This window comes from Pongo pygmaeus, chromosome 9, assembly GCF_028885625.2.
Source record: "Pongo pygmaeus isolate AG05252 chromosome 9, NHGRI_mPonPyg2-v2.0_pri, whole genome shotgun sequence".
NCBI lineage: Eukaryota > Metazoa > Chordata > Mammalia > Primates > Hominidae > Pongo > Pongo pygmaeus.
This window is the reverse complement of record NC_072382.2, coordinates 55,415,538-55,438,661: the sequence shown is the minus strand read 5'-3', so window position 1 is coordinate 55,438,661 and position 23,124 is coordinate 55,415,538. Positions and strand designations below refer to the sequence as shown.

The 23,124-nt window shown below is 39.7% G+C and overlaps 1 protein-coding gene across 1 annotated transcript in view; it reads left to right on the top strand.

Moving 5' to 3' along the window:
* LOC129008626 (protein kinase C-binding protein NELL1-like) overlaps positions 1–23,124 on the top strand; it is a 462,105-nt gene that overhangs the window by 25,060 nt on the left and 413,921 nt on the right. The window lies entirely within an intron of this gene.

Below are 23,124 nucleotides of genomic sequence, written 5' to 3'. Positions count from 1 at the left end.
ATCTCAAACTCCTGACCTCATGATCTGCCCACCTTGGCCTCCCAAAGTGCTGGGATTACAGACGTGAGCCACTGTGCCCGGTCACACATTTTCTTTATCTACTCATTGGTCGATGGGCATTTAGGCTGGCTCCATATTTTTGCAATTGCTGATTGTGCTGCTATAAACATGCATGTGCAAGTTTCTTTTTTATATAATGACTTTTCCTCTGGGTAGATACCCAATAGTGGAATTGCTGGATCAAATGGTAGTTCTACTTTAGTTCTTTAAGGAATCTCCATACTGTTTTCCACAGTGGTTGTACTGGTTTACATTCCCACCAGCAGTATAAAAGTGTTCCCTTTTTTATCACACCCATACCGACATCTATTATCTTTTAGTTTTTAAATTATGGCCATTTTTGCAGGAGTAAGGTGGTATCTCATTGTGGTTTTAATTTTCATTTCTCTGATAATTAGTGACGTAGAACTTTTTTTTAAATAAAATGATGCTTTCATTATCAGTCAACATAGTCCTTGACAAAGCAAGCTTCATTAAGGAACTGTTTTCAGGAAAAAAAAAAACAGAGCTTAAAAAACAAAATATATGTTAAATGGATAATATGTATTTCAATAGGCCAGGTGCAGTGGCTCATGCCTGTAATCCCAGCACTTTGGGAGGCCAAGGCAGATGGATCATGAGGTCAGGAGTTCAAGAACAGCCTGGCCAATATAGTGAAACCCCGTCTCTACTAAAAATACAAAAATTAGCCAGGCATGGTGGCACATGCCTGTAGTCCCAGCTACTCGGGAGGCTGAGGCAGGAGAATCGCTTGAACCTGGGAAGCAGAGGTTGCAGTGAGCCAAGGTAGTGCCACTGCATTCCAGCCTGAGCAACAGAGCGAGACTCCATCTCAAAAAAAGAAAAAGAAAAAAAAATATTTCAATAAAATATTTATTTATTTTATTATACTTTAAGTTCTAGGGTACATGTGCACAATGTGCAGGTTTGTTACATATGTATACATGTGCCATGTTGGTGTGTTGCACCTATTAACTCGTCATTTACATTAGGTATATCGCCTAATGCTATCTGTCCCCCCCCAACCCCCCAACAGGCCCCAGTTTGGGATGTTCTCCCACCCTGTGTCCAAGTGCTCTCATTGTTCAATTCCCACCTATGAGTGAGAACATGTGGTGTTTAGTTTTCTGTCCTTGTGACAGTTTGCTGAGAGTGATGGTTTCCAGCTTCATCCATGTCCCTACAAAGGACATGAACTCATCCTTTTTTATGGCTGCCTAGTATTCCATAGTGTATATGTGCCACATTTTCTTAACTCAGTCTATCAATGATGGACATTTGGGTCAGTTCCAAGTCTTTGCTATTGTGAATAGTGCCACAATAAACATACGTGTGCATGTGTCTTTATAGCAGCATGATTTATAATCCTTTGGGTATGTACTCAGTAATGGGATGGCAGGGTCAAATGGTATTTCTAGTTCTAGATCCCTGACAAATCGCCAGACTGACTTCCACAATGGTTGAACTAGTTTACAGTCCCACCAACAGTGTAAAAGTGTTCCTATTTCTCCACATCCTCTTCAGCACCTGTTGTTTCTTGACTTTTTAATGATTGCCATTCTGACTGGAGTGAGATGGTATCTCATTGTGGTTTTGATTTGCATTTCTCTGATGGCCAGTGATGATGAGCATTTTTTCGTGTGTTTTTTTGCTGCATAAATGTCTTCTTTTGAGAAGTGTCTGTTCATACACTTTGCCCACTTTTTGATGGGGCTGTTTGATTTTTTCTTGTAAGTTTGTTTAAGTTCTTTGTAGATTCTGGATATTAGCCCTTTGTCAGTTGGGTAGATTGTAAAATTTTCTCCCATTCTGTAGGTTGCCTGTTCACTCTGATGGTAGTTTCTTTTGCTGTGCAGAAGCTCTTTAGTTTAATTAGATCCCATTTGTCAATTTTGGCTTTTGTTGCCATTGCTTTTGGTGTTTTAGACATGAAGTCCTTGCCCATGCCTATGTCCTGAATGGTATTGCCTAGGTTTTCTTCTAGGGTTTTTATGGTTTTAGGTCTAACATTTAAGTCTTTCATCCATCTTGAATTAATTTTTGTATAAGGTGTGAGGAAGGAATCCAGTTTCAGCTTTCTACATATGGCTAGCCAGTTTTCCCAGCACCATTGATTAAATAGGGAACCTTTTCCCCATTTCTTGTTTTTATCAGGTTTGTCAAAGATCAGATAGTTTTAGATGTGTGGTATTATTTCTGAGGGCTCTGTTCTGTTCCACTGGTCTATGTCTCTGTTTTGGTACCAGTACCATGCTGTTTTGGTTACTGTAGCCTTGTAGTATCGTTTGAAGTCAGGTAGCATGATGCCTCCAGTTTTGTTCTTTTGGCTTAGAATTGTCTGGGCGATGTGGGCTCTTTTTTGGTTCCATATGAACTTGAAAGTAGTTTTTTTCCAATTCTGTGAAGAAAGTCATTGGTAGCTTGATGGGGATGGCATTGAATCTATAAATTACCTTGGGCAGTATGGCCATTTTCATGATACTGAGTTTCCTATCCATGAGCATGGAATGTTCTTCCATTTGTTTGTGTCCTCTTTTGTTTCATTGAGCAGTGGTTTGTAGTTCTCCTTGAAGAGGTCCTTCACATCCCTTGTAAATTGCATTCCTAGGCATTTTATTCTCTTTGAAGCAATTATGAATAGGAGTTCACTCATGATTTGGCTCTCTGTTTGTCTGTTATTGGTGTATAAGAACGCTCGTGATTTTTGCACGTTGATTTTGTATCCTGAGACTTTGCTGAAGTTGCTTATCAGCTTAAGGAGATTTTGGGCTGAGATGATGGGGTTTTCTAGATATACAGTCATGTCATCTGCAAACAAGGACAATTTGACTTCCTCTTTTCCTAATTGAATACCCTTTATTTCTTTCTCCTGCCTAATTGCTCTGGCCAGAACTTCCAACACTATGTTGAATAGGAGTGGTGAGAGAGGGCATCCCTGTCTTGTGCCAGTTTTCAAAAAGAATGCTTCTAGTTTTTGCCCATTCAGTATGATATTGGTTGTGGGTTTGTCATAAATAGCTCTTATTATTTTGAGATACGTCCCATCAATACCTAATTTCTTGAGAGTTTTTAGCATGAAGAGCTGCTGAATTTTGACAAAGGCCTTTTCTGCATCTGTTGAGAAATCATGTGGTTTTTGTCTTTGATTCTGTTTATATGATGGATTGCGTTTACTGATTTGCGTATGTTGAAGCAGCCTTGCATCCCAGGGATGAAGCCCACCTGATTGTGGTGGATAAGCTTTTTGATGTGCTGCTGGATTTGGTTTGCCAGCATTTTATTGAGTATTTTTGCATCGATGTTCATCAGGCATATTGGTCTAAAATTCTCTTTTTTTGTTGTGCCTCTGCCAGGCCTTGGATGATGCTGGCCTCATAAAATGAGTTAGGGAGGATTCCCTCTTTTTCTATTGATTGGAATAGTTTCAGTAGGAATGGTACCAGCTCTTCCTTGTACCTCTGGTAGAATTCGGCTGTGAATCTGTCTGGTCCTGGACTTTTTTTGGCTGGTAGGCTATTACTTATTGCCTCAATTTCAGAGCCTGTTACTGGTCTATTCAGGGATTCAACTTCTTCCTGGTTTAGTCTTGGGAGGGTGTACGTGTCCAGGAATTTATCCATTTCTTCTAGATTTTCTAGTTTATTTGCATAGAGGTGTTTATAGTGTTCTCTGATGGTAGTTTGTATTTCTGTGGGATCAGTGGTGATATCCCCTTTATCATTTTTTATTGCATCTATTTGATTCTTCTCTCTTTTCTTCTTTATTAGTCTTGCTAGCGGTCTATGAATTTTGTTGATCTTTTCAAAAAACCAGCTCCTGGATTCATTGATTTTTTGAACGGTTTTTTTGTGTCTCTATCTCCTTCAGTTTTGCTCTGATCTTAGTTATTTCTTGCCTTCTGCTAGCTTTTGAATGTGTTTGCTCTTGCTTCTCTAGTTCTTTTAACTGTGATGTTAGGGTGTCAATTTTAGATCTTTCCTGCTTTCTCTTGTAGGCATTTAGTGCTATAAATTTCTCTCTACACACTGCTTTAAATGTGTCCCAGAGATTCTGGTATGTTGTGTCTTGGTTCTCATTGGTTCCAAAGAACATCTTTATTTCTGCCTTCATTTCATTATGTACCCAAAAGTCATTCAGGAGCAGGTTGTTCAGTTTCCATGTAGTTGAGCGGTTTTGAGTGAGTTTCTAAATCTTGAGTTCTAGTTTGATTGCACTGTGGTCTGAGAGACAGTTTGTTATAATTTCTGTTCTTTTACATTTGCTGAGGAGTGCTTTACTTCCAACTATGTGGTCAATTTTGGAATAAGTGCGATGCGGTGCTGAGAAGAATGTATATTCTGTTGATTTGGGGTGGAGAGTTCTGTAGATGTCTATTAGGTCCGCTTGATGCAGAGCTGAGTTCAATTCCTGGATATCCTTGTTAACTTTCTGTCTCGATCTGTCTAATGTTGACAGTGGGGTGTTAAAGTCTCCCATTATTATTGTGTGAGAGTCTAAGTCTCTTTGTAGGTCTCTAAGGTCTTGCTTTATGAATCTGGATGCTCCTGTATTGGGTGCATATGTATTTAGGATAGTTAGCTCTTCTTGTTGAATTGATCTGTTTACCATTATGTAATGGCCTTCTTTGTCTCTTTTGATCTTTGTTGGTTTAAAGTCTGTTTTATCAGAGACTAGGATTGCAACCCCTGCTTTTTTTGTTTTCCGTTTGCTTGACAGATATTCCTCCATCCCTTTATTTTGAGCCTATGTGAGTGTCTGCTGGTGAGATGGGTCTCCTGAATACAGCACACTGATGGGTCTTGATTCTTTATCCAATTTGCCAGTCTGTGTCTTTTAATTGGAGCATTTAGCCCATTTAGATTTAAGGTTAATATTGTTATGTGTGAATTTGATCCTGTCATTATGATGTTAGCTGGCTATTTTGCTTGTTAGTTAATGCAGTTTCTTCCTATCCTTGAAGATCTTTACAATTTGGCATGTTTTTGCAGTGGCTGGTACCGGTTGTTCCTTTCCATGTTTAGTGCTTCCTTCAGGAGCTCTTGTAAGGCAGGCCTGGTGGTGACAAAATCTCTCAGCATTTACTTGTCTGTAAAGGATTTTATTTCTCCTTCACTTATGAAACTTAGTTTGGCTGGATATGAAATTCTGGATTGAAAATTCTTTAAGAATGTCTAGATACAAAATCAATGTGCAAAAATCACAAGCATTCTTATATACCAATAACAGACAAACAGAGAGCCAAATCATGAGTGAACTCCCATTCACAATTGCTTCAAAGAGAATAAAAATACCTAGGAATCTAATTTACAAGGGATGTGAAGGACATCTTCAAGAACTACAAACCACTGTTCAATGTAATAACAGAGGATACAAACAAATGGAAGAACATTCCGTGCTCATGGGTAGGAAGAATCAATATCATGAAAATGACCATACTGCCCAAGGTATTTTATAGATTCAATGCCATCCCCATCAAGCTACCAATGACTTTCTTCATAGAATTGGAAAAAACTACTTTAAAGTTCATATGGAACCAAAAAAGAGCCTGCATTGCCAAGTCAATCCTAAGCCAAAAGAACAAAGCTGGAGGCATCATGCTACCTGACTTCAAACTATACTACCAGGCTACAGTAACCAAAACGCATGGTACTGGTACCAAAACAGAGATATAGACCAATGGAACAGAACAGAGCCCTCAGAAATAATGCCGCATATCTACAACTATCTAATCTTTGACAAACCTGAGAAAAACAAGCAATGGGGAAAGGATTCCCTATTTAATAAATAGTGCTGGGAAAACTGGCTAGCCATATGTAGAAAGCTGAAACTGGATCCCTTCCTGACACCTTATACAAAAATTAATTAAAGATGGATGAAAGACTTAAATGTTAGACCTAAAACCATAAAAACCCTAGAAGAAAACCTAGGCAATACCATTCAGGACATAGGCATGGGCAAGGACTTCATGTCTAAAACACCAAAAGCAATGGCAACAAAAGCCAAAATTGACAAATGGGATCTAATTAAACTAAAGAGCTTCTGCACAGCAAAAGAAACTACCATCAGAGTGAACAGGCAACCTACAGAATGGGAGAAAATTGTTGCAACCTACTCATCTGACAAAGGGCTAATATCTAGAATCTACAATCAACTTAAACAAATTTACAAGAAAAAATCAAACAGCCCCATCAAAAAGTGGGCAAAGTATATGAACAGATACTTCTCAAAAGAAGACATTTATGCAGTGAAAAAACACATGAAAAAATGCTCATCATCACTGGCCATCAGAGAAATGCAAATCAAAACCACAATGAGATACCATCTCACTCCAGTCAGAATGGCAATCATTGAAAAGTCAAGAAACAACAAGTGCTGAAGAGGATGTGGAGAAATAGGAACACTTTTACACTGTTGGTGGGACTGTAAACTAGTTCAACCATTGTGGAAGTCAGTCTGGCGATTTGTCAGGGATCTAGAACTAGAAATACCATTTGACCCAGCCATCCCATTACTGGGTATATACACAAAGGATTATAAATCATGCTGCTATAAAGACACATGCACACGTATGTTTATTGTGGCACTATTCACAATAGCAAAGACTTGGAACTGACCCAAATGTCCATCATTGATAGACTGAGTTAAGAAAATGTGGCACATATACACTATGGAATACTAGGCAGCCATAAAAAAGGATGAGTTCATGTCCTTTGTAGGGACATGGTTGAAGCTGGAAACCATCATTCTGAGCAAACTATCACAAGGACAGAAAACCAAACACTGCATGTTCTCACTCATAGGTGGGAATTGAACAATGAGAGCACTTGGACACAGGGTGGGGAACATCACAAACTGGGGCCTGTTGTGGGGTAGGGGGAGGGGGGACAGATAGCATTAGGCGATATACCTAATGTAAATGACGAGTTAATGGGTGCAACACACCAACATGGCACATGTATACATATGTAACAAATCTGCACATTGTGCACATGTACCCTCAAACTTAAAGTATAATAATAATAAAATTTAAAAAAGAATGTCGAATATTGGCCCCCACTCTCTTCTGAGTTGTAGAGTTTCTGCTGAGAGATCTGGTCTTAGTCTGATGGGCTTACCTTTGTGGGTAACCCAACCTTTCTCTCTGGCTGCCCTTAATATTTTTTCCTGCATTTCACCTTTGGTGAATGTGACAATTATGTGTCTTGGAGTTGCTCTTCTCAAGGAGTATCTTTGTGGCTTTCTCTGTATTTCCTGAATTTGAATGTTGGCTTGCCTTGCTAGGTTGGGGAAGTTCTCCTGGATAATATCCTGAATAGTATTTTCGAACTTGGTTCCATTCTCCCCATCATTTTTAGGTACACCAATCAGACGTAGACTTGGTCTTTTCACATAGTCCCATATTTCTTGGAGGCTTTGTTCATTTCTTTTTACTCTTTTTTCTTCGAACTTCTCTTCTTGCTTCATTTCATTCATTTGATCTTCAATCACTGATACTCTTTCTTCCACTTGGTCGAATCGGCTACTGAAGCTTGTGCATTTGTCACGTAGTTCTCATGCCATGGTTTTCAGCTCCATCAGGTCATTTAAGGTCTTCTCTGTGCTGTTTATTCTAGTTAGCCATTCGTCTAACCTTTTTTCAAGGTTTTTAGCTTCTTTGTGATGGGTTCGAACTTCCTCCTTTATCTCGGAGAAGTTTGTTATTACCAATTGTCTGAAGTCTGCTTCCCTCAACTCATCAAAATGATTCTCTGTCCAGCTTTGTTCCATTGCTGGCGAGGAGCTGCATTCCTTTGGAGGAGAAGAGGCGTTCTGATTTTGAGACTTTTCAGCTTTTCTGCTCTGGTTTCTCTCCATCTTTGTGGTTTTATCTACCTTTGGTCTTTGATGATGGTGACGTACAGATTGGGTTTTGGTGTGGATGTCCTTTCTGTTTGTTAGTTTTCCTTCTAACAGTCAGGCCCCTCAGCTGCAGGCTGTTGGAGTTTGCTGGAGGTCCACTCCAGACTCTGTTTGCCTGGGTATCACCAGTAGAGGTTGCAGAACAGCAAATATTGTAGAACGGCAGATGTTGCTGCCTGATCCTTCCTCTGGAAGCTTTGTCTCAGAGGGGCACCTGGCTATATGAGGTGTCAGTAGGTTAGGCTACTCAGGGGTCAGGGACCCAGTTGAGGAGGCAGTCTGTCCATTCTCAGATATCAAACTCTGTGCTGGGAGAACAACTACTTTCTTCAAAGCTGTCAGACAGGGACGTTTAAGTCTGCAGAACTTTCTGCTGCCTTTTGTTCAGCTATGCCCTGCCCCAGAGGTGGAGTATACAGAGGCAAGCAGGCCTGCCTGAGCTGCAGTGGGCTCCACCCAGTTTGAGCTTCCCAGCTGCTTTGTTTACCTACTCAAGCCTCAGCAATGGTGAGTGCCCCTCTCCCAGCCTCACTGCCACCTTGCAGTTTGATCTCAGACTGCTGTGCTAGCAGTGAGTGAGGCCGTGTGGGCGTGGGACCCTCCAAGCCAGGCACAGGATATAATCTCCTAGTGTGCTGTTTGCTAAGACTCTTGGAAAGCACAGTGTTAAGGTGGGAGTGTCCCGATTTTCCAGGTACCATCTGTCATGGCTTCCCTTGGCTAGGAAAGGGAATTCCCCCATCCCTTGCACTTCCCAGGTGAGGCAATGCCCTGCCCTGCTTTGGCTCACACTCCTTGGGTTGCACCCACTGTCTGACAAGCCTCAGTGAGATGAACCTGGTACCACAGTTGGAAATGCGGAAATCACCCATCTTCTGCATCGCTCACGCTGGGAGCTGTGGACTGGAGCTCTTCCTATTCAGCCATCTTGGAACCTCCCTGAACATTTTTTTTTTTTTTATGTTTGTTGGCCATTTGTATATCTTCTTTTGAGAATTGTCTATTCATGTCCTTTGCTTACTTTTTGATGGTATTATTTGCTTTTTTTCTTGCTGATTTGCTTGAGTTCCTTGTAGAGTCTGGATATTAGTCCTTTGTCAGATGCATAATTTGTGAATATTTTCTCCCACTCTTTTGGTTGTCTGTTTACTCTGCTGGTTATTTCTTTTGCTGTGCAGAAGTTTTTTAGTTTAATTAGGTCCCATCCATTAATTTTTTGTTGCATTTGCTTTCAGATTCTTGGTCATGAAGTCTATGTCTAAGCGAATATCTAGAACAGTGGTCCCCAAACTTTTTGGCACCAGGGACCAGTTGCATGGAAGACAGTATTTCCACAGACTGTGGTGGGGGCAGGCAATGGTTTCAAGATGAAGCTGTTTCACCTCAGATCATCAGGCATTAGATTCTCATAAGAAGCATGCCACCTAGATTCCTTGCATGCACAGTTCATAATAGGAGTCATGCTCCTATGAGAATCTAATGCTGCTGCTGATCTGATAGGTGGCAGAACTCAGGTGGTAATGCTTGCTTCTTTACTGCCCACCTGCTGCTGTGTGGCTGGTTCCTGACAAGGGGTTTGAGGACCCCTTGTCTAGAAGAGTTTTTCTGATGTTATCTTCTAGAATTTTTATGGTTTCCGGTCTTAGATTTAAGTCTGACCCATCTTGAGTTGATTTTTCTATAAGGAGAGAGATGAGGATCCAGTTTCTTTATTTGACCTGGGGCTTGCCAATTATCCCAGCACCATTTGTTTAATAGGGTGTCCTTTCCTTACTTTGTATTTTTGTTTGCTTTGTTGAAGATTAGTTGGCTGTAAGTATTTGGCTTTAATTTCTGGGTTCTCTATTCTGTTCCATTGGTCTGTGTGACTATTTTTATACCAGTACCATGCTGTTTTGTTAACTATAGCCTTTTAGTACAGTTTGAAGTTGGATAACGTGATGCCTCCAGATTTGTTCTTTTTGTTTAGTCTTGCTTTGGCTGCATGGAGTATTTCTTGGTTCCATAGGAATTTTAGGATTCTTTTTTCTAGTTCTGTGAAGAATTATGATGGTATTTTGATGGGAATTGCATTGCATCTGTAGATTGCTTTTGGCACTATAGCCATTTTCACAATATTGATTCTACCCATCTGTAAGTGTGGGATGTATTTCCACTTGTTTGTGTCATCAATAATTTCTTTCAATAGTGTTTTGTAGTTTTCCTCATATAGATCTTTCGTGTCCTTGGTTAGGTATATTCTTAAGTATTTTATTATTATTATCATTACTTTTTGCAGCTGATGTAAAAGGGATTGAGGTCTTGATTTGATTCTCGGCTTTGTCATTGTTCGTGTATGTCAGTGCTACTGATTTGTGTACATTGATTTTGTATCCTGAATCTTTACTGAATTCATTTGTCAGATTTAGGAGCTTTTTGGACGAGTATTTAGGGTTCCCTAGATAAACGATCATATCTTCAGTGAACAGCAACAGTTTGTCTTCCACTTTACAGATTTGGATGCCCTTTATTTCTTTCTCTTGTCTGATTGCTCTGGCTAGGACTTCCAGTACTATGTTGCATAGAAGTGGTGAAAGTGAGTATCCTTGTCTTTTTCCAGATCTTAGGGGAAATGCTTTCAACTTTTCCCTCATTCAGTATAATGTAGGTGGTGGGTTTGTCACAGAAGGCTTTTATTACCTTGAGGTATGTCCCTTCTATGCCAATTTCGCTGAGGGTTTTTAATCATAAAGCAATGCTAGATTTTGTCAAATGCTTTTTCTGCATGTATTCAGATGATCATATATTTGTTTTTAATTGTCTATGTGATGTAACACATTTGTTGACTTGCATATGTTAAACCGTCCCTCCATCCCTGGTATGAAATCCACTAGAACATGGTGTCATATCTTTTTGATATGCTGTTGGATTCAGTTAGCTAGTATTTTGTTGAGGATTTTTGCATCTGTGTTCATCAGGGATATTGGTCTGCAGTTTTCTTTTTTGTTATGTCCTTTCCTGGTTTTGGTATTAGGGTGGCACTGGTTTCACAGAATGATTTAGGGAGAATGCCCTCCTTTGGAATAGTTTCAGTAAGATTAATATTAATTCTTCTTTGAATGTTTGATAGAATTTAGCTGTGAATACATCTGGTCCTGGAGTGTTTTTTGTTGGCAGTTTTTTTTTTATTACTGTTTCAATCTTGCTACTTGTTATTGGTCTCTTCAGAGTTTCTATTTCTTCCTGATTTAATCTAGGAGGGTTGGATTTTATCCATCTCCTCCAGATTTTCTAGTTTGTGTGAGCAAAGGTGTTCACAGTAGCCTTGAATGACCTTTTGAATTTCTGTGGTATCAGTTGTAATATCTCCTGTTTCATTTCTAATTGAGCTTATTTGGATCGTCTCTCTTCTTTTCTTGGTTAACCTTACTAATGGTCTATTTATTGTGTTTATCTTTTCAAAGAATCAGCTTTTTGTTTTATTTATTTTTTTGTTTCAATTTCTTTTAGTTCTACTCTGATCTTTGTTATTTATTTTCTTTTTCTGAGTTTAGGTTTGGTTTGTTCTTGTTTCTCTAGTTCCTTGGGGTGTGACCTTAGATAATCTATTTGTGCTCCTGCAGACTTTTTGATGTAGGCATTTAATGCTATGAACTTTCCTCCTAGCACCACTTTTGCTGTATCCCAGAGGTTTTGATAAGTTGTGTCCCTATTATGAGCTTTTTCCACCTGTGTACCTTAAGTTAGTGTGAGTCCTTAGGTGTTAGATGAGTCTCTCAAACAGTAGACACTTGATTGGTAGATTTTTATTCATTCTGTCATTCTGTATTTTTTAAGTCAAGCATTTAGGCCATTCAATTCAATGTTAGTTTTGAGATGTGAGGTACTGTTCTATTCATCATGTTGTTGCCTAAGTACCTTGTATTTTTTTCTCATTGTGTTATTGTTTTATAGGCCCTGTGAGATTTATGTTTCACAGAGGTTCTATTTTGGTGTATTTTGAGGTTTTATTTCAAGATTTAGAACTCCTTTTAGCATTTCTTGTAGTGCTGGCTTGGTACTGGCAAATTCTCTAAGCATTTTTTTTTTTTTTTTTGGTCTGAAAAAGACTTTATCTCTTCTTCATTTATGAAGCTTAGTTTTGCTGGAAAATTCTTGGCTGATAATTATTTTTTTTCAGGAGACTAAAGATAGGACCCCAACCCCTTTTGGCTTGAAAAGTTTCTCCTGAGAAATCTGCTGTTAATCTGATAGGTTTTCCTTTATAGGTTACTTGATGCTTTTGTCTCACAGCTCTTAAGATTCTTTCCTTCATCTTGACTTTAGATAACCTGATGACTGTGTGCCTAGGTGAAGATCTTTTTGCAATGAATTTCCCAAGTGTTTTTTGAGCTTCTTGTCTAGATGTCTAGATCTTTAGTAAGATGCCTAGATCTAGATGTCTAGATCTTTAGTTCTTTGAGCTTCTTGTCTAGCTGTCTAGATCTTTAGTAAGGCCAGTAAGGTTTTCCTCAATTATTCCCTCAAATATGTTTTCCAAACTTTTAGATTTTTCTTCTTCCTCAGGAGCACCAGTTATTCTTAGATTTGGTCATATAACATATTCCCATATATTTTGGAGGCTTTGTTAATTTTTTAAAAATTCTTTTTTCTTTGTTTTTGTCTGATTGGGTTAATTCAAAAGCCTTGTCTTTGAGCTCTGAAGTTCTTCTTCTACTTGTTCTAGTCTATTGTTGAAACTTTCCCTTGTGTTTTGTATTTCTTTAAGTGTATCTTTCATTTCCAGAAATTATTATTTTTTTTATGGTATCTATTTCTTTCTCTGGAAAATTTTTCATCCATAGCCTGCATTGTTTTTTAAAATTTCCTTAACTTGGTTTTTACCTTTCGCTGGCATCTCCTTGAGTAGCTTAATAATCAACCTTCTGAACTTTGAGTAGCTTAATAACCTTCTGAATTTATCTGAAAATTCAGATTTCTTCTTGGTTTGGATCCATTGCTGGGGAGCTAGTGTGATCTTTTGGGGGTGTTATAGAACCTGTTTTGTCATGTTATCAGAATTACTTTTTTTGTTCCTTCTCTTTTGGGTAGAGTAATGCAGTGGAGAGGTCTGCAACTAAAGGCCTGCTGTTCAGATTCTCTTGTCCCATGGGGTGATCCCTTGATGTGGTGCTCTCCCACTTTCACTATGGATGGGGCTTACCGAGAGCTAGACTACAGTGATTGTTATTGCTCTTTGGGTTTTAGCCACCCAGTGGGGCTACCAGGCTCTAGGCTGTTGCGGGAGAATGTTTGCAACGAGTCCTCTGATGTGATCCGTCTTCAGATCTCCCAGCTGTGGATACCAGCACCTGCTCTGGTGGAGGTGGCAGGGAAGTAAAACAGACTCTATGAGAGTCCTTGGTTGTAGATATGTTTAGTGTGCTTACTTTCTCGAATGCTAGTTATGTTAACAGTGAAGCCATCACATGGACAGACAGGACCTCTGGTTAGCTAGGATGTTGCAGGCAGTGGAATTACCTGTTGTTTTCTCTTTCCTGGGAGCAGGATTATTCCATCATGAGTTGCTTTAATGGCCTGAGTTGGTTGGCCTCCAGCCAGGAGGTGGCGCTTTCAAGAGAGCATCAGCTGTGGTAGTAGGGGGATATAAGCTTGCCCTAAGTTGGCCAGGGTAAGTATTCTGGTTTCTCAGGTGATGGGCAGGTCTACAAAGCTCTGGAGTTTCTGTCTTTTGTGTTCAGCTACCAGGGTTGGTAGAGAAATACCATCAGGTGGGGGAAGATTTAGGCAGGTCTGGGCTCAGACTCTCCTTGGGTGGGACTTGCTGCAGCCACCTTGAGGGCTGGTAGATGGGCGGTGGTTCTCAGGCCAATGGGGTTATGTTTCAGAGGGGATTATGGCTGCCTTTTCTGTGTCATATAGTTCACCAGGGAAGTGGGGGATAGCTGGTAGTGAAAGGCCTCACCCAGCTCCCACGCAGTTGGTGAGGCTGGTCTTGCTCCTGCAGTGCCCCCTGTTCATATCTTGCCCAGGTCGTAAACTTCCCACTGAGAAAACATGGCTTTCAGGCCTCGCCCCCTCCCTGTCTGTCCACATTGTGGTCAGCAGCTCCTGTGCTCATATCTGCAGCAGTTCCTGGCCACCCCCCAGATTTTACTCAAGAAAATTTGTGTCCAGTTGAAATTATTACAGATTTCATTTGGAAGCTTGGTTCACCTTGTGACCCCTCCCCAGTTCTACTCATTGCCTTTTTTGAGGATGCCTATGAGTATAGTAAGGGATGGCTTCCCTGGACTCAAGCTGGAGTTTGGGAGTGCCTAGAAGGCTCTTCCCGCTGCTGCTTCTATTTTTTATTTTGTGCAGCTCCCTAAATTTGTTTCAGCTCTAGGTAAGGTTAAATCTTTCTCCTGAGATCTGGATATTCAGATTCCTCAGTTTGCATGTGTGTTTGGGGGCCAGTTTTTCCCCTCTCACCCTTCGGGAACTCAGTTTTTTGTCTGTCTCCCAGAGTTTGCTTCAGTGTGCCACTTCTTTCAAAAGATCGATGAATTCTTTTGTTTTTTTCTGGTATGTTTCTGTGGCGGTTCTTCAAGCAAAAGTTCATGGTGTGAGTCTCCACACACTGTTCTGTTAGTCGAAGTGGGAGCTACCTCCCCTGTCTCCTATCTGCTATCTCCCCGATGTTTTTTTTTGTTTTTTTTTTTTTTTTTTTTTTGAGATAGAGTTTTGCTCTTGTCACCCAGGCTGGAGTTCAGTGGTGCCTTCTCAGCTCACTGCAACCTCTACCTCCCAGGCTCAAGCAGTTCCTATGCCTCAGCCTCCTGAGTAGCTGGAACTATAGGATCACGCCACTATGCCTGGCTTTTTATTTTTTGTAGTTTTAGTAGAGACAGAGTTTCACCATGTTGGACAGGCTGGTCTCAAACTCCTGACCTCAGGTGACCTGCCCGCCTCAGCCTCCCTAAGTGCTGGGATTACAGGCGTGAACCATCATGCCTGGCCCTGATGTGTTTTTTTATCTTTTATTTTTTTTTTGAGGCAGGGTCTCACTCTCTCAACCAGGCTGCAGTGCAGTGGCATGTTCCCAGCTCACTGCAGCCTTGACCTCCCAGGCTCAGGTGATCCTTCCACCTCAGTCTCCTGAGTAGCTAGGACCCACAGGCGTGTGCCACCACACCTGGCTAATGACAAAAAGAAAATTAAATGTTAATTAATGTTATTATTAAGAGTATTTATTAGAAAATATACTTTTTAAATTAAATAAATACCCAGCAATTTCCTACCATGTGCTAGGCACTTTTTAAAGCATGAGGGATGTAACAGTGAACAAATCAAAGACAAAAGGCAAATAAGTAAGTGTAGCGTATGTTCACCTTATTTAACTTAAGAAAATTCGTGCATTTAAATCAGGAAAATATTTCTGCTTTGTTTTCTCTCAAGAAGTATATATTTGAAATTATAGGCCGGGCACGGTGTCTCACGCCTGTAATCCCAGTACTTTGGGAGGCCAAGGCGGGCAGATCACGAGGTCAGGAGATCAAGACCATCCTGGCTAACACGGTGAAACCCTGTCTCTACTAAAAATACAAAAAAAAGTAGCTGGGCATGGTGGCGGGCGCCTGTAGTCCCAGCTACTCCGGAGGCTGAGGCAGGAGAATGGCGTGAACCCAGGAGGCGGAGCTTGCAGTGAGTCGAGATCGCGCCACTGCACGCCAGCCTGGGGACAGAGTGAGAAAAAATATGTATATATTGTGCTTAATTCCTAGTGAGGATGGATAACTGCCATTTGAGCTGGGTTTTTTTTTTTTTTTAAAAAGAATGATTTCAAATACCTAAAATTTATAATTTAATCCTTCTGTCAGCCTTCCTATACAGGTACTATTTTTATATTTTTTATCCAGATGAGGAAATTGAGACCCAGGAGGTTCCGGTAACTCATTTGTGATCACAGATTAGCTGTTATGGCAGACATAGGATTTGAACTCAGGAGACTGCCTGCAGAGCCTGTGGCTTAGACTCATTTCACCTTATGCATGTTTCCCCTACTTCATGAAAGTGGAAAGGAATAAATAAATAAGTGCAACCTGATAGAAATACAGCTTCTCTTAAGAGACACCAAAGGACATCTGCCAATGTGTCTTTTGACAGGTATTTTAAATTAACCGGGACAGATGGTTGTCTTGTCAATTGGTGAATTCCATTTAATGGAATTTTGATGATCCTTTCACTTGGAGGAGCCTGCTGAATACCTAGAGTTGAGTATCTGGTAGTCTTTTTGGCTGCTTAAAGAGAATGTGCAAGAACATCTGAATTAACCATGGGGCCACAATTTAATAGGCAGGTATTTCAATGTAGCCTTTGTGGATATTTGACATGGGCTTTCCTGAGAAAGCATTGTGGGAGAATTAGATCCGTATTGACTACACTGTCTTTCATGAATGTTCTGATTCTAAGTAGGATTTATCTTTACATATTGGGGCTAAATTTTCTGTGAGAACACATCTCTAAAATTAAAATGTAAGTGAAAAAAAAGATTCGATATACAAATATTTTACTTAAATACAACTTTCTGTGAATGCAGCCAATATATGAAATAAAGCACATGTAGTGATAAGGTAGGCTGGCTCCAGTCTCATGCTTACAGTCTGTTAAAAAATAAGGCACACAAACTGCCTGGCAGCATGGGCTAGCAGAGCAGGCATGGGGCCACCTGCCTGGGCACCCAAGCTCTAGCCTTCACTATTGACCCCTGGGTATATCACTTAACTTTTCCTGGCCTTAGCTCTCAGTCAAATGGCTATATAGCTTGACAAGGAACTATTTTACAAAACAAAATAAAAATACACACAAACACAAAGGATGCTATTAGCAACAACCCTGTAGCTGTCTCTCAGAATCAACACATCTTCACATTTTTTCATATTTGCCTCGATCTTTAACAAAAAATAATTGCAAAATAAATGGAAGTTCCTCTCCTGGTTCCTTTCCTTTATCAACCTTGCCAGATGTCACTACTAATGTGATTGAAAGCATTCGATCCATGTCCATGTACTTGTGTATGTATGTGTGCATGCTTACATATTACCACGTTTGTATGTGTCCATATACGAGATAGATAGTAGAGAGGGCTTCTGTCTAGTGGCAAAATGTGAAGCCTTTGGGGACAGACTGCCTAAATTCAAATCCTAGCTATGGTTCTTACTATCTGTGTAATCTTGGGCAATTTCCTTAACTTCTTCACTTCATTTTTACCATTTGTAAATAGAGTGTCTATTTCATAGTATTGTTCTGTGGATTAAGTAAATTAGTTAATATAATGTATTAGAACATCATTGGGTATGTAGCAAACATTCAGTGAATGTTAACTGTTGCCTTATGCATTTTACAAAATTATCTAAATGGCATAATACAATATGAATTCCTCTGAAACTTATCATTTCACTCTCCATTATTCTTCTGAACACATTTAGATCTAGTTCATTAGTTTGAACTACTGCGTAATACCACAACGTATTCATCCATTTGCTATTGATGAAAACTTGGCTTGGTTCAGATTTTTGGCAAACAATACTGCAATATACATCTTCATGCATACCTCCTTGTTCATGGCTTTTAAATTGTTATGGCACATACCTCACCATAGAGAGAATTCTTTAGGAAATACTTAATTATCCAACAACTCATTAGTCCAATCCTATGCCTGGTTATCCCAGTGATGGAGATAATACTACATTGTGAGGCAGCAAATAATATTTTTGGACTACTCTGTTAGAAGTAATTTGAAGGAAGACTAAATTTGGTTTAGTGCAATGGTCTTAACATTTGTCCCACCTAAATCGCTTCAGTCATGCTGGCCACATTTTGGTTCCTTGAATACTCTAAGATTTTCCCTGACTCATGCCACCATTTCTGCTTGCCTTTTGCCTGTGGAAGACCTCTTTGTCTTTACACAGTTCCTTTACACAAGGAACTTTACAACAATAGTTTCTGTTCCTTGTAAATAGAGGTTCTATTTACAAATGGGAAAAATGAAGTGAGGAAGTTAAACACCTTGCCCAAGATTACACAGCTAGTCAGAGTCTTAACTGGGGTTTGAACTTAGGCAGCTTGTTTGATTTTCTGTATCTGGCTCTTACTCATCGTCTCTTTTTAACTTAAATGTTACTTTCTTAAGGACTGTCTTACCTTTGAGGGTTCCCCATTTTGTTATCAATCACTACTTCCTGTTTAGTCCTTCAGAGTTCTTTTCATAAATTGAAATTACATATTTTTTTGGTCTCCTTTAATTTTTGTCCCCCAGTAAATAATAAATAACTCCATAAACTCTACTTGTTTTGTTTTCCATCATAAATCAGTACCCAGCACAATGTGTGACACTCAGTTCAAGTGCATATGTTGGTGTTAGTGTAGCCCCTGTCACAATATTAATTTGTAGTAAACTTATTGTGGACCAAAACCCCAAAGAGGTTTGTTTGTTTTTCACTTGTTCCTGCTAATCTCTGACTTCTCCCTTCTTGAGCTCATGCAGTTAGATTTTGGACTCATATTTATGTCCTTATGTTCGTTACCATTAAATTTCATTACTATCTATAAGAGGAGAGGGTTGAATTAAATAACCAAGGTCACTTTCTGCTTCTAAAAATGAAATTGGTTATTCCAGAGCAGCATTATCCAATAGAACTTTCTGTGATGGTGGAAAAGATCTATAGCTACACTACCCAATCCTATAGTCACAAGCCACACGTGGCTATTAAGTAGTTAAAATGTGACTAGTGCAACTGAGAAGCTGGATTTTAAATTTAAATTTAAGTAGCCATATGTGGCCAGTGGCTGGTCTATTGGGCAGTGCCATTCTAGAAAAACAGTATCAGAATTTTAAAAGATGAAATGGCATGTATAGCATATGGGGAGAAACCAACAAGCAGATAGGATGGCCTGTTTAGGGTCAGGGTTTGTTTATTCATTTTTTAAATTTATTTAATAGATTAAAATATTTTTTCTTTCACTGAGCATCAGCTATGTGCTAGGCACAGTACTGGGTACTGGGATATAGCTTTGTAGAAGGCAATCATGACTCTTGCTCTCAAGGGTCTTCCTCTTTTAGGTGTCAAACCTAAAACATTTCTTCAAGGTAAGCTATGAGCTCCTGGCAAAATGTATTGCTAATCTTCAGACTGGATTTCTGTGCGTAGTGTTTTTTATATCTGTAATCTTTGTTAGTCTGGATTCTAGAACTTAAGGCTCTAGAACTCAGCCCCAGTACGATGAGGAGAACGAGGAGCCAAATGTTTATGAGGCAGAAGGAATATCGGCTTGGATCTTTCAAAGAGGAGGGAATTTATGGTTGTATCATTCAATATAGGCTGGATTGCACTGTAGCTAGTACTGAGGGCTGATTTCTTTATGTGTTCATTATGGGACATCTGGGACTCCTGGAGCAAGCTGACAGGGCAGCCTTTATGTAGAACATTGCTGGTGTTCTGACAGAAGGAAAAGAGAGCATGATGAAGCAGGAGCTGGCCTCGAAAGCATCTTCTAGAAGTGTATCCCTTTTGCTTAAAGCAAGTTCCATGGCTAAGCAAGGAAGTGGCCTCCCCTAGGAAAAGACAACAAATATTTGTGAATGATAATAAAGTTTATTGCAGTCTTTTCTTCTCATCACAAATATTTGGTTCAATCTCTTTTTGATTGAGAAAATACACTCTCTTCTGGCCTTTCTCTAGGGAGGCCAAACAAATGTCCCATCTAATCATGGCAGTAGGATCATAGCCCAGGATCCTGTGATGTGTCTTTCTCTAGGTATTTATTTGATTCTCTTGCCTCAGGTATCCATGAAGGAAAAAAGCAAATTATCTGCTTCTCATATTAAATATTCATTGTCAGAACAAGGCCAGAATATTTAAATATACTATTAAACACACATAAACACACACACACACACACACACACACACACACACACACACACAGTTTTGGAAAAAGGAAGAATGGAGGATACACAATAGTTACTTCTAGAAAAAATTTGGGATTTAATGGGACAGACATTACAAGGATCCTTACCTTAAAAGTTGAGCATGTTCTTTAACTCCCTGGAAACAGTTCTCTAGTTCATTGTTTTCCATGGCTTATGGTTTCACTTTCTTGGGGTCCTTCTTTTTCCATTATAGTCTTGAAAAACTCTGTCAGTCCACTCTTTACCCATAGAGGTTGGAAGAATGAGGATTATTTTATTTCCTAAACAATCATAGACTTTTTTAGTCTAAGATAGTGTGACTCTTTGGCTATGAAATAAGAGTGAAACTTGGTCATTTTTATCATCTATTTAATTCCAATCAGCCATGGTATGTACCAGGAACCATACTCACAATTAATTTTGAGTACCACACACCTATCAGGATTTCATGGAAAAACCAGACTGTTAGTCACTTTTCTTTATCTCGTCCAACTGAAAAGATTCACTTAATTTGTTCAGATGCTTTAACAATGGGTGGGACATCTATTTGCTTGACTTAATCCTTGCCTCAAGGCTGAGTTTTTTTGTTTTCTTTTCAAGGCTGAGATTTAATTGGCCTGCCCAAAGCCTTTTTCAGGTTTATCTTTTATTGTTGGAGATGAGAAAATGTTGTTGCTTTCAATGCTACAAGCTCTGGAATTTCTGGACTCTATTTCCTTTCATTTTCATTTATAAGGTGGCCAGTTCGTTCCTGGTTTTTTTTTTTTTTTTGAGACGGAGTCTTGCTCTGTCACCCAGGCTGGAGTGAATGCAGTGGTGCGATCTCAGCTCACTGCAACCTCCGTCTGCAGGGTTCAAGCGATTCTCCTGCCTCAGCCTCCCAAGTAGCTGGGACTACAGGCGTGCGCCACCATACACGTCTAATTTTTTGTATTTTTAGTAGAGACAGGGTTTCACCATGCTGGCCAGGCTGGTCTCGAACTCCTGACCTTGTGATCTGCCTGCCTCGTCCTCCCAAAGTGCTGGGATTACAGGCATGAGCCACTGCGTCCAGCCTCTTTTTTGTTCTTATCTTGTATTAGTTTGCAAGGGCTGCTGTAGCAAAGTACTGTTGACTAGGTGGCTTAGAAAACAGAATTTTTTCTTTCCATTTTTGGGTGCTAGAAGTCCAAAATCAAGGTATTGGTGGAGGTGGTTCCTTCTGAGGGCTGTGAGGGAAGGGTCTGTTATGGGGCTGTCTCCCTGGCTTGTAGATGGCTGTCTTCTCTCTATGTCTCTTCAAATAATTTTCCCTCTAAGTGGATCTCTATGTTCAAATTTCTTCTTTTTATAAGGATACCAGTCATACTGGATTAGAGCTCACCCTACCAACCTCATTTTAGCTTCATTACCTCTGTAAGGCCCTACCTCTAAACAAAGTAACATTCTGAGGAATTGGAGATTAGGACTTCAACATATGAATTTTTGGGGGGACACAGTTCAATGCATAACACGTCTTTTTCTCCTGGTCTTTGTCTGATGCAGCCAATAGTAACCAAGACACACTACTAACTTTCTGTTTTCCAAGCTCATCAGGTACATGTTCCTCTTCCAATTTATTTTGGATGACAGCTTTAGCAAATGTTTCATCCTTGTAAAGTATGAATCAAAATCAGTCTAGCTTCCAACAATACAGTCTCCTTTCTGCCCACTGCATGGCTCCAGAAACCAACGAGATGTATATATATATATTTTGTATATATATATATTTTGTGTATATATATATTTTGTGTATATATATATTTTGTGTATAAATATATTTTGTGTATATATGTATTTTGTATGTATATATATTTTGTGTATATATATATATATATTTGTTGTTGTTGTGTTGTTATGGTAACACCTCACACTTCCTGTACGAATTTTGTATCAACAGGAAGACTGGATGTTGTTGCAACAACCCTCAAATCTCAGTGACGTACAATATCAAGAGTTTATTTCTTGCTTGTAATGCATGTTCATCATGAATTGCCTACCTTTCTCCTTCACATTTTTCACCCCCTGGGATTCATGCAGCTGCTATTAGGAGGCTTGCTGTTGCTGTGGCAAATTGTGGGAAAATAAGAAAGGTGAAGCATCTACTGGCATTTAAAGCTACTGCTCAGAAATGATATGTGTCAATTATGCTCAAATTTTATTGGCCAAAGTAAGTCTTATCGCCAAGGCTTCAGTTAAAGGAGATGGAAAGTACAATTCTCCTCTAGGGAGGGGCAGCAAATATTTGTGAGCACTGTTGGTCACAGTCTAGCATAATATAATATTTTAATGTTTTTAGAAAAGTTCGAGGAGATAGTAGAGTTTAACGACTTGACACTAGGTGAGTGGGAAGACTAGGGCAAAGGGTAAAGAGAAGGACTTTGGCTTTGGCACAGAGATCTAACTGTAGTTAACACCAGAAGAATCTATCCTTTATCAGATGCTTAACAGGTTAACATGTGAGGGCTTGAAGAGTTCTTGGCAGTGGGGGAGGGCGGATAGTTGGTGCAGGCTTTGTATTCCAGGACTTCAAGTTGCAGCTCTGCCACTTAGTAGCTGTGTAAATTTTGTCATGTTACTTGACTTTTCTGAGTCTCTATTTTTTTTTTTTTTTTTTTTTTTTGAGACAAAGTCTTGCTCCATCACCCAGGCTGGGGTGCAGTGGTGTGGATCTCAACTCACTGCACCTGCATCTCCCAGGTTCAAGTGATCCTCCCGCCCCAGCCTCCCAAGTAGCTGGGATTACAGGTGTGTGCCACGACACCCAGCTAGTTTTTGTGTTTTTAGTAGAGACGTGATTTTGCTGTGTTGGCCAGGCTGGTCTTGAACTCCTGACCTCAAGTGATCTGCTTGCCTCAGCCTTCCAAAGTGCTGGGATTACAGGCATGAGCCACCATGCCTGGCCCTGAGTCTCCATTCCTCACCTCTCAAAGGGAACAGCAGTGTCATCCACCTCACAGTAATATTTTGAGTAATATCTCTTTATGCAGTAGTTGTATGACATTGGGCAACTTGGTTATGTATACTTCAGTTTCCTCATCTGTCACATTGAGATAATACTAGTACACATTTTGTAGGGTTATTACAGGATTTAGTGATTTAAAACATTTAAGCCAATGCTTGTGATAAATCTTCAATAAATGGTAATTATTCCCATTGTAGTTAGCTGAGGTGACACATATAAAGCTTTTAGCACAGTGGCAGGCTCACAGTGAG